The 13,850-nt window shown below is 38.2% G+C and overlaps 2 long non-coding RNA genes across 2 annotated transcripts; one reads left to right on the plus strand and one right to left on the minus strand.

The window, feature by feature from the left end:
* The first annotated feature begins 632 nt into the window (after nucleotides 1-632).
* On the plus strand, nucleotides 633-1,366 carry LOC127068145 (uncharacterized). Its single transcript, XR_007782843.1, has 2 exons — nucleotides 633-897; nucleotides 999-1,366. It is a non-coding gene; the product is annotated as an uncharacterized LOC127068145 (long non-coding RNA).
* An 8,197-nt stretch (nucleotides 1,367-9,563) lies between these two features.
* On the minus strand, nucleotides 9,564-13,441 carry LOC127068142 (uncharacterized). Its single transcript, XR_007782839.1, has 8 exons — nucleotides 13,131-13,441; nucleotides 12,720-12,947; nucleotides 12,531-12,616; nucleotides 12,208-12,358; nucleotides 11,346-11,425; nucleotides 10,449-11,265; nucleotides 9,901-10,045; nucleotides 9,564-9,719 (listed from the first exon to the last, which is right to left on the minus strand). It is a non-coding gene; the product is annotated as an uncharacterized LOC127068142 (long non-coding RNA).
* Nucleotides 13,442-13,850: the final 409 nt, after the last annotated feature.

Below are 13,850 nucleotides of genomic sequence, written 5' to 3' on the forward strand. Positions count from 1 at the left end.
AACCCAGACGCAACCCAGACGCAACCCAGACGCAACCCAGACGCAACCCAGACGCAACCCAGACGCAACCCAGACGCAACCCAGACGCAACCCAGACGCAACCCAGACGCAACCCAGACGCAACCCAGACGCAACCCAGACGCAACCCAGACGCAACCCAGACGCAACCCAGACGCAACCCAGACGCAACCCAGACGCAACCCAGACGCAACCCAGACGCGACCCAGACGCAACCCAGACGCAACCCAATCTGCAGAGAAAACGTTCAGTCACAACCTTCAGACACAACCCCGGACACAACCTTCAGACACAACCCCGGACACAACCTTCAGACACAACCTCGGACACAACCTTCAGACACAACTTCGGACACAACCTCGGACACAACCTTCAGACACAACTTTCAGACACAACCTTTAGACACAACCTCGGACACAACCTTCAGACACAACCTTCAGACGCAACCTCGGACACAACCTTCAGACACAACCTTCAGACACAACCTTCAGACGCAACCTCGGACACAACCTTCGGACGCAACCTTCGGACGCAACCTTCAGACGCAACCTCGGACACAACCTTCGGACGCAACCTTCGGACACAACCTTCAGACGCAACCTCGGACACAACCTTCAGACACTACCTTCAGACACAACCTGCAGACACAACCTCAGACCCAACCTTCGGACGCAACCTTCGGACACAACCTTCAGACCCAACCTCAGACCCAACCTTCAGACACTACCTTCAGACACAACCTGCAGACACAACCTCAGACCCAACCTTCAAACACAACCTTCAGACACAACCTCAGACACAACCTCAGACACAACCTTCAGACAATACTTTTTCTACAACTTTTACAGAATTTTCTCACAAGTTTTACGCACCTTTTACGTAAGTCTCACACAACTTTTACACACATTTTGCACATCTCACACAACTTTTGCACAACTCTCATACAGTTCTTATACGTCTCTTTTACAATCTTTCCACAGCTTATGCCGCATAATTTAACATGAAACAGAAGGAAGTCTGATAGAATACTGAACGCAAATCAGACGTACTGCAGGCGGAATGTCATCGAAGCTCAGTCGTGTCTCTTATTCAATAAAGACGCAAGCTTGATGTAACCGTTTTCTTTTTAGACGATTATTCAAAGGCGTCGTATAAATGATCAATCACAAACATTCAAATTCTGATGTCTACTTATAGTTTCTCCTCTGTTTAATATTATATAATAAAATCACACAAATATCATGCAATAAAATTAAACAAATAGTATATATTAAAATGAGACAAATATTATACAATAAAATCAGGCAAATAGTATACAATAAAATGAAACAAATATTAGACACTAAAATCAGTCTGAGAGTGATTACACGGAAATTACGGAGGCCTGCTACCTGTTTTAGAAAATGGCCGGTAGAGGCACTCTACGCTCTCATTCGTACGTACACACTTACGTTCACACCCATATGGCGGTGCCCCTGGGATTATGCAAATATGTTGTCATTTATCGATTCTACGTAATATTTAGAAAAATAAGCTGGGCATTACAGATAAACAGGAAAAACCAATCGATTACCTAAGAGAGAGGAGCATAAGAAAAATAATTACTTCATATCACTGGATGGTTTTTATGCGATTACTGTGGAATTACGTCGAACCACTCTAAACCACCATAATACGTACTAGAATTTTTGCAAAATTTGTAAGGGTTACATAGAAACGAGCTTTATGGAAATGCTGGTGGTTACGCCGATTTTTCGATAATAACGCAAACGCCCCACGGACTATGCTAATTGCTGTTTATTAAATAACTACGTTAATATCTAGGATTAGTAAGTTGGTGGATGAAGATACCGTGGAAATTACACGGACATTTAGGAATTATGCAAAATCGACAAGCATTTTGACAAGCATTAGGTAGAAACAAATTTATTCGCTTATGCGGACACTATGACGTTACGCCTGACGCTCGGAGGCCACCTAAATATGTTCTAGGATTGACGACAAATCTATGAGGATATACAGAAATGCTGCACTTTATGAAGACGCTGGTCGTTACTTGATTCGTAGGAAATAACGAATATGCCCCTGGGATTATGCAACGATGTTGTCGTTTAAGTAACCTCTCTAGAATCTAGGGAAATAAGATGGGTACTACGGATAACCTAGAAATTACGTCGGTATATTAGTAATTATTGAAGACAGATATTACATAAAAATAAAAAATAAAGCACAAATACTTACTTCAAATCGCCAGTCGGATAAGCCAAAATCTGTAAGGGTTACCCAGAAACGATGAGCTTTATAAAGATGCTGGTAGTTCGTATAGTCTACGTAAATAATGCAACCGCCTCAGGGACTATTCAAAAATGCTATCGACTAAATAACCTCGTTAATATCTAGAATTAATAAGCTGATCATTACAGATATCCTGGAAAAAAATGAGATTACGGAGAAAGCTCGGAGGCCAAAAATGTCGTTTAAGTAACCTCGCTAGTATCTAAGAAAATAACCTGGGTATTGCTGATAAACCTAGGAACTACGTCGGTACGTTAGGAACTATTGAAAAACCGAGGGATTACCTAAAAAGAAAACGGACAAATACTTCTAATCACCGGATGGTAAAGCGAAAACAGTGGGGTTATGTCCCACGCTGTAGATTGCGTACTTAGATTTTTGTAAAATCTGTAGGTTACGCAGAAATGCCGGACTTTATGAAAATGCTAGTAGTTACGCAAATTCGTCGGATATAACGAGTGCCCCGCGGATTATGCAAAAAAAAAAATGCAGTCGATCACATAACCTCGGTAATATCTTCGATTAATAAGCCGACAGTTGTAAATACACGGGAACTACACGGTCATCTACGAGTTATCGAAAAACCGACAGGAATTTACACAAGTGTTACGTATAAATGCAAGTACTTACGCGAAATCACAGGGTGGTAACGCGGAAACAATCGGATTACGCCGCATTCTCGGAGGCCACCTAAATACGCCCTATTACCGACGCCAAATCTACAAGGATTACACAGAAACGCTGCATTTCCTGAAAACCCTAGTATTTACGCAGATTCGTCGGAAATAACGCGAGTGCCCCACAGATTATGCAAAAAAAAATTCAGTCGATCATATAACCTCGGTAATATCTTCGATTAATAAGCCGACAGTTTTAAATACACGGGAACTACACGGTCATCCACGAGTTATCGAAAACCGACAGGAATTTACACAAGTATTACGTATAAATGCAAGTACTTACGCGAAATCACAGGGTGGTAACGCGGAAACAATCGGATTACGCCGCACTCTCGGAGGCTACCTAAATACGCCCTATTACCGACGCCAAATCTACAAGGATTACACAGAAACGCTGCATTTCCTGAAAACCCTAGTATTTACGCAGATTCTTCGGAAATAACGCGAGTGCCCCACAGATTACGCAAAATAAATACAGTCGATCATATAACCTCGGTAATATCTTCGATTAATAAGCTGATAGTTGCAGATACACATGAAAGTACACGGTCATCTACGAGTAAAATCCTAGTATTTACGCAGATTCGTCGGATCTAACGAGTGCCCTACGAATTATAAAAAAGAAAAAAAGAAAAAATGCTGTCGTTTCAATAACCTAGCTAGTATCTACGAAAATAAGCTGCTTAGAGTATTCTACGAATAACGCAGCTGTTAAGAATGTCAAAAAGAAAAACCTCCGACAACCATTATGAAAAAAGAAAAAAGAAGTACTTTCGACAAATCTCGGGATCGTTATGTAAAAATACGTTACGCTACGTTACGTTACACTAGGGCTTTCAAATCGTGCAAAGGTTTCGCAAAATCGCTTGGCGTTGTAAAGAAGTTGGACATTGCAACGATTCATCGGAAGTACCCCTGGGACTATGCAAATATTCTGTCTGGTAAGTAACCCATCAAGTATCATGGAAAATAAGCTAGGGCTCTAAATACCCTCCAAATTACTATATACGCGAAGAATTACGCGACGAATAGAGATCACGTTAAAAAAAAAAAATACGGTCGATAACTAAGTGATAATGTGGAAACGTTAGAGTTAAGTAGACACGCTAAAATGAAGCTAAATACACGCCACGGTTTACACAGAGACGTTAGGCTATATAAAAACGCGGATTCTTCGGATAAAACGAAAATATCCCGAACTATGAAAAAAAATGCCGCAGTTTAAATAACTTCGCTGGTACCTAGGAAAATGAGCTGCGGGTTGCAGATACTATGCAATTTACGCAACACGCGTAGAATTACGGAACGAACATAAAGGCATTTAAGTGAGAAAAATACTTACTGCAAATCGTTGGGTCGCGTCTGGATTACACCGAAGTTAGACCACAGAAGTTCGGCTGAATACACGCAAAGGTTTACACAAAATTTGTAAGGATTATATAGATACGGTGGGCTTCATACAAAAAAAAAAAGAAACTACTGATTACGCGCATTCGTTCAAAACGACGCAATGCCCTTAACATTATGCAAAAAAAATACCATCGCTTCAGTAACCTCGATAGTATGTAGGTAAATGAATAACTCCGAGGTTGCAGATAACCTGAAAAAGACAAAACTCTGGGTGTCCACGTCGGACGTTGCGAAAAATCGATAGGACTTACGTGTAAAAAAAAAACCATACCTTGCCAAATGGATACTTACGCCAAACCACGTAGTGGGCGAAATCGCTGCGTTGCGTCTGGCAGAGCCAGAAAATTTACCTAAATAAGGGTTAGGGGTTTACGCAATATTTCTAAGGGTTACGCCAATCTGTTCGGAATTACGCAACACGCTTAATTACGCACGAATGGATTCACGGTAGTTGAAACGCTCTACCATGCCCTAAAATTTCCGGTACACGCGTTGGACCGCGTTGAACCGCGCTAAACCTAGATCATTTTTATTTTTTGTCGTTTTACAATCATTTAAGCAATGTACGCTACATATGTACGCTCGGTAGTATCAAACTAATATTTACAGAATACAACCCCGCCGCTCAAGCTTTATACCGCTCGTAGTACGTAGAAAATAATTTTAATCGAACGTTTCGCAGAACAGAAATCTGCTTACATACTGCCTTCCTTTTTTTCGACGCTTTCTTATTACAATGATAAAAATAATATTTTTTCTTTTTTAGTATATGAGCATTTCAATTATTCGCGAAGCTGGGGTCACGCGATATCCTAAGAATTGTCTAAAAAGATGTTTGTTGTTACGGATAAATACTGGACGACGGTTTTCGATACGCCCAACGGTGGTCTAAAATTCTCTTAATGCATCAAATTTATGTATGCTTTCTATCACTTTACAATTATTTAAACAATTTTACAATATACGTTTGTTCGGTATAAAATTATAATTAAACGATAATTCTCTCAACGCATCAGAATTTATGTATACTTTCTATTAGTTTAACTAATTATTTGAACATTCTATACTATACGTTTACTCGAGTTAAAATTATATTTAAATATTTTTCTCAACGCACCATTGTTTATATACGCTTCTTATCACTATACAATTATTTAAACGGTTTACAATATACGTTTGTTCGATATAAAATTATACTTAAATAATAGTTTTCTTAACGCACCCAAGTTTATGTATGCTTTCTATCACTTTACAATTATTTAAAGAATCTATAATATACGATTGGTCGATATAAAATAAGATTTAAACAATAATACAACCGCTTAAACGTTGCACCGCACGTAATATCTTGTGAAGTATAAAACAATTTTATGTTAACATTCCGGAAAGAAAAAATCAACTGATGTACTACCTTCCAATTGAAGTTTCATTTTTTCAACGCTCTATAAACTCCAACAATATTATAACAATGATTCTAACAAATTTGTTTCTATCTTGTAATTTTTCGTAAAACATCGCAATTATGCGCAAGACTAAAGCAGGGGAATCGTTTGAAATGCTGGTGGTTACGCAAAACGCTGAGAATTGAACAGAATACGACGTTAGGGATTGCGCAGGTACGCTGAGGGTGTCGCAGAAACGCTCAGGGTATCATGCAAGATCGCTTAGGGTATCCAAGGTACGCTCAAGGTAGTGTCGCAGAAACGCTCGGGATGTCGCAGAAACGCTCGGGGTGTCGCAGAAACGCTCGGGGTGTCGCAGAAACGCTCGGGGTGTCGCAGAAACGCTCGGGGTGTCGCAGAAACGCTCGGGGTGTCGCAGAAACGCTCGGGGTGTCGCAGAAACGCTCGGGGTGTCGCAGAAACGCTCGGGGTGTCGCAGAAACGCTCAGGGTGTCGCAGAAACCCTCAGGGTGTCGCAGAAACGCTCAGGGTATCGCAGAAACGCTCAGGGTATCGCAGAAACGCTCAGGGTGTATCGCAGAAACGCTCAGGGTGTCGCAGAAACGCTCAGGGTGTCGCAGAAACGCTCAGGGTGTCGCAGAAACGCTCAGGGTATCGCAGAAACGCTCAGGGTATCGCAGGATCGCTTAGGGTGTCATGCAGAAACGCTTAGGGGTGCGCAATATCGCCGAGAATTACGTAGAACGTTGGAGCTTAAGCAGATTTAAAGAAGCAATACGCACGAAGGAGAGGCGAGTCTTCTTTCGGTTCGGTAAAATGAAGGAAGCGTTGTTTTCCTGCTGATTTTAATCCAATGGAAGATTCTTCAAGATTCCATCCTTCGTTATTGCTTCCATCGCATCTTCCTGGCTCCTTTCCTTTCCTTTCTCATCTTCATATTCATGATAGATCCTAGAGGAAGGAGGCTTTCCTATTTTAGGAAAATAATAAAAATGCAGTATTGAAACCTATAATAAAGTACATGGCGATAAAAAATACTAAAATATCATTAAACAATGCTAACCATGAGTCGCAATTTTACAAAGACCATTTCCAACTAGAGCGTTGAATTGTTCTTTTATCCGTATCCAAACAGTAGAACGAAATTACAACATAGGCTTCCTAAAAGAAAAAAAAAAAAAAAAAAAAATTAACAAAGTTAATAAAAATAGTGTTATAATAAAAATATCAAAATGTTAAGTATTCCTCATCAGACAAGAGAATAAAGAACCATCTTGCTCTAACGAGCGTGATACTTAGGAACTGCTATCCGGGAATCCACGACCCAATTAACACATATATTTCGATTTAAACAGTGTTCGTTCTGTCGTATACTATCGACGAAAAGCCTATCGTTTCTATTTCGCAGCGATATTTCAAGAGAGACCATATGATTCGTTGAAATAGTGTTATTTAAGACGCGTTCGCTTAAATAGATTTTTTCATCGATTAAAGGAATGAAGTTACGATAACGTTATCCAACTTGAATAAACTTTGAATTATCAGCTACTCGATGTATATTAAATGAAAAATGTAATCGGAAGAAAAATATACTCGGATGTAAAAGTATCGTTAACAGAACACTGTTTAATCGAAGAATGAATGTGTAAACAGATGTCAATTCTGTTCGACTGTAACTAAATTCACCATGCTTATTTCAAGGAACACGGGCCACGATGCATTGTTAACAATAACGGACGAAATCGCAATGCCTATAACCTGAAAAAATAAATGTAGAATTAGCTAAACGTTATCGTAAAGGGTAACGTGAAAATAAATAATAATATATGTCAACTATTGCTTATCAGTTGTCGTCCTGTGTCCAATACCATTGCTTATCATAGATAAGTAAAACTGATGACGAAAATTTTGAACTTTATACTTCTTTCTTTCTATCATCGAAAATAATGATTCCTTAGCTGGTTGTTAGATCAAGGAACGCTTCCTTCCACGATTTAAGTAGCGTTCGTACTGTCAAGATGTCAATTCTGTTCGAATGTAACTAAATTCATCTTGCTTATTTTTAAGAAAACTAGCCACGATGTAATGTCAACAATAACGAAAGAAATCACGTCTACATCCTGAAAAAGTAGATATAGAATTAAGTAAACGTTCTCGAAAATATTATAGTGACAATAAATAACTATTTTTTTCAACTAACGCTTACCAGTCGTTGTTGTGTGTCGAACACCATTTATTATTGTAAATAAGTAAAATTGATGACGAAAATCTGGACGTCCTACCTCTTCCATTCTATAATTGAAAGTAACGATGACTTAGATGGTTATGTTACGTTAAGGAACGTAGTAAAATATGTTATATTTCGTAATTGAGCGTGATCGATGTTAATAAATTTACCAGCGAAAATTGTTTTCGATATTCTAGCGGTATATAACATAGGAGTGTACGTTAAATAAAATATTCTAATTACCTGCAATCAACGAGGATTCTGAGGCAGTAAGGGGGCTGTGGACCGCCGCGCTTGCGCATTACGTCACCTTTGCAATGGCTTCCCCACGTGCTTGTAACATTTCGATCCATTTGTACGAAAATATCGGAATATTAAAAATATGATATAAATTTTTCAATTTAATATCTCTCAAAATAAAGCTCCTAAGCGTGAAAACTATATTTTTAAGGAAAATGTACATAAGCCTGCATGCAATTACATATTTCTCCTAGATCATTTCTATATAATATCTTGTAGAATTTCTTCTAAGATCATATCTAAGTAGAACGCAGATCTGCACTATTAATGGTCGAAAAAAAGAAAAAAAAAAAGAATGAAATCAAGAAGATCGGTTTTCTGAGAAACCCACAATAAAATAAACTGTAGAATACAAAACGAAATACAGCTGCAGTAAAAGCATGAATAATTCAAAAATATCTTACGGCTAAAGAACTGTCAACCGCATTACAGCAATCAGGAAACGATCCGTCGAATGATACATCCACTCCGTGATTTAAGCAGTATTCGTTCTGTCATGTACTATCAACGAAAAGTCTACAATTTTTATTTCGCAGTGATATTCCAAGACGGACGTCGACTCGTTAAAATAATGTAGATTAAGCGCGTTCGCGTACATAGATTTTCCCATCGATCGTCCTCGACGTGAGATCAATTAACGACATCTGAAGCAGGTCTAAAAAATAAGGAGGAGAGTAGAATGTCCTCGGTTATTTTATAATGCTGGACGAAGGCAGAGCAACCAGCGTAAATGCACAGAAAATGGTACGAGACAAATCTCGACCATAAACAAGTGCTCGATAAAAAGTGGGTTGCGTCTAGAAAGATTCAACTGCGCGGTGACGACCGTGCACAACTCCTCCCTATCCTGATGATGTCGATTATTAATCACATGACGACGATGAAGGTTGAAAGAATCCATATAAAATCCACTAATGTAAAATTAAAGAAATAATGTTACATCAACATTAATCAATTTGAATGAATTCCGAATTATCAACTATTCCACGTATATAAAACGCACTTCCCAAAAAATGTACAATCGAACAAAAAATATACTCTGACGGCAAATTACTAAAAGAAGTTTCGCTGAAAGAACACTGCTTAATCGAAGAATGAATGTATAAACTTAAACGGAAGACGTCTACTTTGTTGAACTCTAGCCAAATCAATCTTGCTTCTTTCTAGGAACATGGGCCACACTGTGTTGTTAACGCTAACGAACAAATTTACAGAATCTACGCCCTGAAAAGGTAAATATAGAATTAACTAAACGTTCCCAAAAAGATTACAGTGACAATAGCAATATTTTTTAACTATTGCGCATCACTCGTCGTCCTGTATCGAATATCACTTCTTATTGTACGTAAGTAAAATTGATAATCCGAACATCGTACCTCTTCCATCCTATAATCGAGAGAACGATGGGGCTTAGATGATTATGTTAGGTTAAGGAACGCAGTAGAATAAGTTATATTTCGCAATTGAACGTAATCGATGTTAATAAATTCACTTGTGGAAATCGCGTTTTCGACATTCGATCGGTACATAAAATTAGAGCGTACGTTAGATAAAATATTCTAATTACCTGCAAGAAAAAAGCTTGGTCATAACACGTGCCAATCATTATTCAAAATGGTGGATTCTGAGGCAGCAAGGAGGCTGTGGACCGCTGCGCTTGCGCATTACGTCACCTTTGCAATGGCTTCCCCACATGCTTGTAACATTTCGATCTATTTGTACGAAAATATCGGAACATTAAAAATATGATATACGAATTTAAAAACTATCTAAATTGATATCCGACTACTCCATACTATGAAAATTAATCGTTTCAATTTAATATCTCTCAAAATAAAGCTCCTAAGCGTGAAAACTATATTTTTAAGGAAAATGTACATAAGCCTGCATGCAATTACATATTTCTCCTAGATCATTTCTATACAATATCTTGTAGAATTTCTTCTAAGATCATATCTAAGTAGAGTGCAGGTGTGCACTATTAATGGTTGAAAAAAGAAAAAAAAAATGAAATTAAGAGATCGGTTTTCTGAGAAACCCACAATAAAATAAACTGCAGAATACAAAACGAAATACAGCTGCAGTAAAAGCATGAATAATTCAAAAATATCTTACGGCTAAAGAACTGTCAACCGCATTACAGCAATCAGGAAACGATCCGTCGAATGATACATCCACTCCGTGATTTAAGCAGTATTCGTTCTGTCATGTACTATCGACGAAAAGTCTACAATTTTTATTTCGCAGTGATATTCCAAGACGGACGTCGACTCGTTAAAATAATGTAGATTAAGCGCGTTCGCGTACATAGATTTTCCCATCGATCGTCCTCGACGTGAGATCAATTAACGACATCTGAAGCAGGTCTAAAAAATAAGGAGGAGAGTAGAATGTCCTCGGTTATTTTATAATGCTGGACGAAGGCAGAGCAACCAGCGTAAATGCACAGAAAATGGTACGAGACAAATCTCGACCATAAACAAGTGCTCGATAAAAAGTGGGTTGCGTCTAGAAAGATTCAACTGCGCGGTGACGACCGTGCACAACTCCTCCCTATCCTGATGATGTCGATTATTAATCACATGACGACGATGAAGGTTGAAAGAATCCATGTAAAATCCACTAATGTAAAATTAAAGAAATGTTACATCAACGTTAATCAATTTGAATGAATTCCGAATTATCAACTATTCCACGTATATAAAACGCACTTCCCAAAAAATGTACAATCGAACAAAAAATATACTCTGACGGCAAATTACTAAAAGAAGTTTCGCTGAAAGAACACTGCTTAATCGAAGAATGAATGTATAAACTTAAATGGAAGACGTCTATTCTGTTGAACTCTAGCCGAATCCATCTTGCTTCTTTCTAGGAACACGGGGCACACTGTATCGTTAACGCTCACGAACAAATTCACAGAATTTACGTCCTGAAAAGGTAAATATAGAATTAACTAAACTTTCCCGAAAAGATTAGTGACAATAGCAATATTTCTTAACTACTACGCACCACTCGTCGTCCTGTTTCGAATATCACTTCTTATTGTACGTAAGTAAAATTGATAATCCGGACATCGTACCTCTTCCATTCTATAATCGAAAGAACGATGGCTTAGATGATTATGTTAGGTTAAGGAACGCAGTAGAATAAGTTATATTTCGCAATTGAGCGTGATCGTTATTAATAAATTCACTCGCGGAAATCGCATTTTTGGTATTCGTCGCTATATAAAATCTGAGTGAACGTTAGATAAAATATTCTAATTAACTAATAATTCTAATTAACGAGAGGACGAAGCTCGAGTGCAACGCTTGGCACGAGACAATTTAGAATGGCGGATTAAGCGGCAGGAAGGAAGCTATGGACCGTCGCGCGTACGCGTTACGTCATCATTCCAATGGCTTCCCCGCGTTTGTTGTTTCGATCTATTTGTATGAGAATATCGAAACGTTAAAAATATGATATACGAAATTAAAAACTATCTAAACGGATATCTTGTTACACCAAACTGTAAAAATTATTCGTTTCAATTTGACGCCTGTATAACTAAACGTTCATGTAGAGACTATTGCGACGATAAAAAATAATCTTTTTCAACTAACGCTTACCAGTCGTCGTTGTGTGTCGTACACCATTTATTATTGTAAATAAGTAAAATTGATGAGGAAAATGCGAACGTCGTAGCTCTTCCGTTGTACGATCGTAAATAACGATTGCTTATATGGTTATGTTAGGTTAAGGAACGCGGTACAATTTACGATTCGCAGTTGAGCGCGACCGATGTTAACAAATTTTATCGGAAAAATCGCGTTTTCGGCATTCGATCGGTATATAAAATAATGGTGCACGTTAAATAAAATATTTTGATTACCTGCAATTAACGAGAGGACGAAGCTTGGTTGGGACACGTGCCACGAACTGATTCAGAATGGCGGATTAAGCGGCAACAAGGAAGCTGTATCGTCGAGCATGCGCGTTACGTCAGCTTTGCAATGGCTTCCCCGCGTGCTTGTTGTTTCGATCTATTTGTATAGAAATATCAAAACGTTAAAAATATGATATACGAAGTTAAAAACTATCGAAACGGATATCTTGCTACATAAAATTATGAAAATTAATCGTTACGATTTGATAAAATGTTCGAGTAAGGATTACAGCGATAATAAATAAGAACCTTTTTCGACTAATGCTTACCACTCGTCGTCGTGTGTCCAACACCATTTCTCATTGTAAATAAGTAAAATTGAAGACGAAAATCCAGACGTCGTACCTCTCCCATTCTATAATCAAAAGTAACGATGGCTTGTATGGTTGTTAGGTTAAGGAATGCGGTAGAATAAGTTATATTTCGTAGTCGAGCGTGATCGATGTTAATAAATTTACCCGCGGATATCGCTTTTTCGACGTTCGATCGGTATGTAAAATAATGGTACACGTTGAATAAACTATTCTAATTAACTGCAATTAACGAACGGACGAAGCTCTGTTGCGACGCGTGCCACGAAACGATTTGGAATGGCGGATTAGGCGGCAGGAAGGAAGCTATGGACCGTCGCGCGTACGCGTTACGTCATCTTTTCAATGGCTTCCCCACGTGCTTGTTGTTTCGATCTATTTGAATGAAAATATCGCAACGTTAAAAATATGATATACGAAGTTAAAAATTATCTAAACGGATATCTTGTTACGCCAAACTGTAAAAATTATTCGTTTCAATTTGACGCCTGTATAACTAAAGGTTCATGTAGTGATTATTGCGACGATAAATAATAATCTTTTTCAACTAACGCTTACCAGTCGTCGTTATATGTCGAACATCATTTATTATTGTAAATAAGTAAAATTGATGACGAAAATCCAGACGTCGTACCTCTCGCATTCTATCATCGAAAATAACGATGGCTTGTATGGTTGTTAGGTTAAGGAACGCAGTAGAATATATTTCGTAGTTGAGCGTGATCGATGTTGATAAATTCACCCGTGAAAATCGCGTTTTCGACGTTCGATCGATATATAAAATTAGAGCGTACGTTAAATAAAATATTCTAATTAACTGCAATCAACGAGAGGACGAAGCTCGGTTGCGACGCGTGCCACGAACTAATTCCGAATGGCGGATTAAGCGGCAGGAAGAAAGCTATGGACCGTCCCGCGTACGCGTTACGTCATCTGTACAATGGCTTCCCCACGTGTTTGTTGTTTCGATCTGTTTGTATAATAATATGGAAACGTTAAAAATATGATATACGAAATTAAAAACTATCTAAACGGATATCGTGCTGCATCAAACTGTGAAAATTAATCATTTCGATTTGATATCTGTAGAAATAAAGCTCGTAAACGTGAAAATATATTTGTAAGGAAAATGTTCGTGCGCCCGCGTACGATTATTTTTCATATAAATGTATATTATTTCCGATGTTAGTACGAGGAAAGTATTGATTTTGAAGTTTCTGCTTTTAGAAAGAGGGAATAACCATCCGATTCGTTCAAAGGTCCGTTTTTGTTGACAGT

This window comes from Vespula vulgaris, chromosome 12 (genome assembly GCF_905475345.1).
Source record: "Vespula vulgaris chromosome 12, iyVesVulg1.1, whole genome shotgun sequence".
NCBI classification, from domain to species: Eukaryota; Metazoa; Arthropoda; class Insecta; order Hymenoptera; family Vespidae; genus Vespula; species Vespula vulgaris.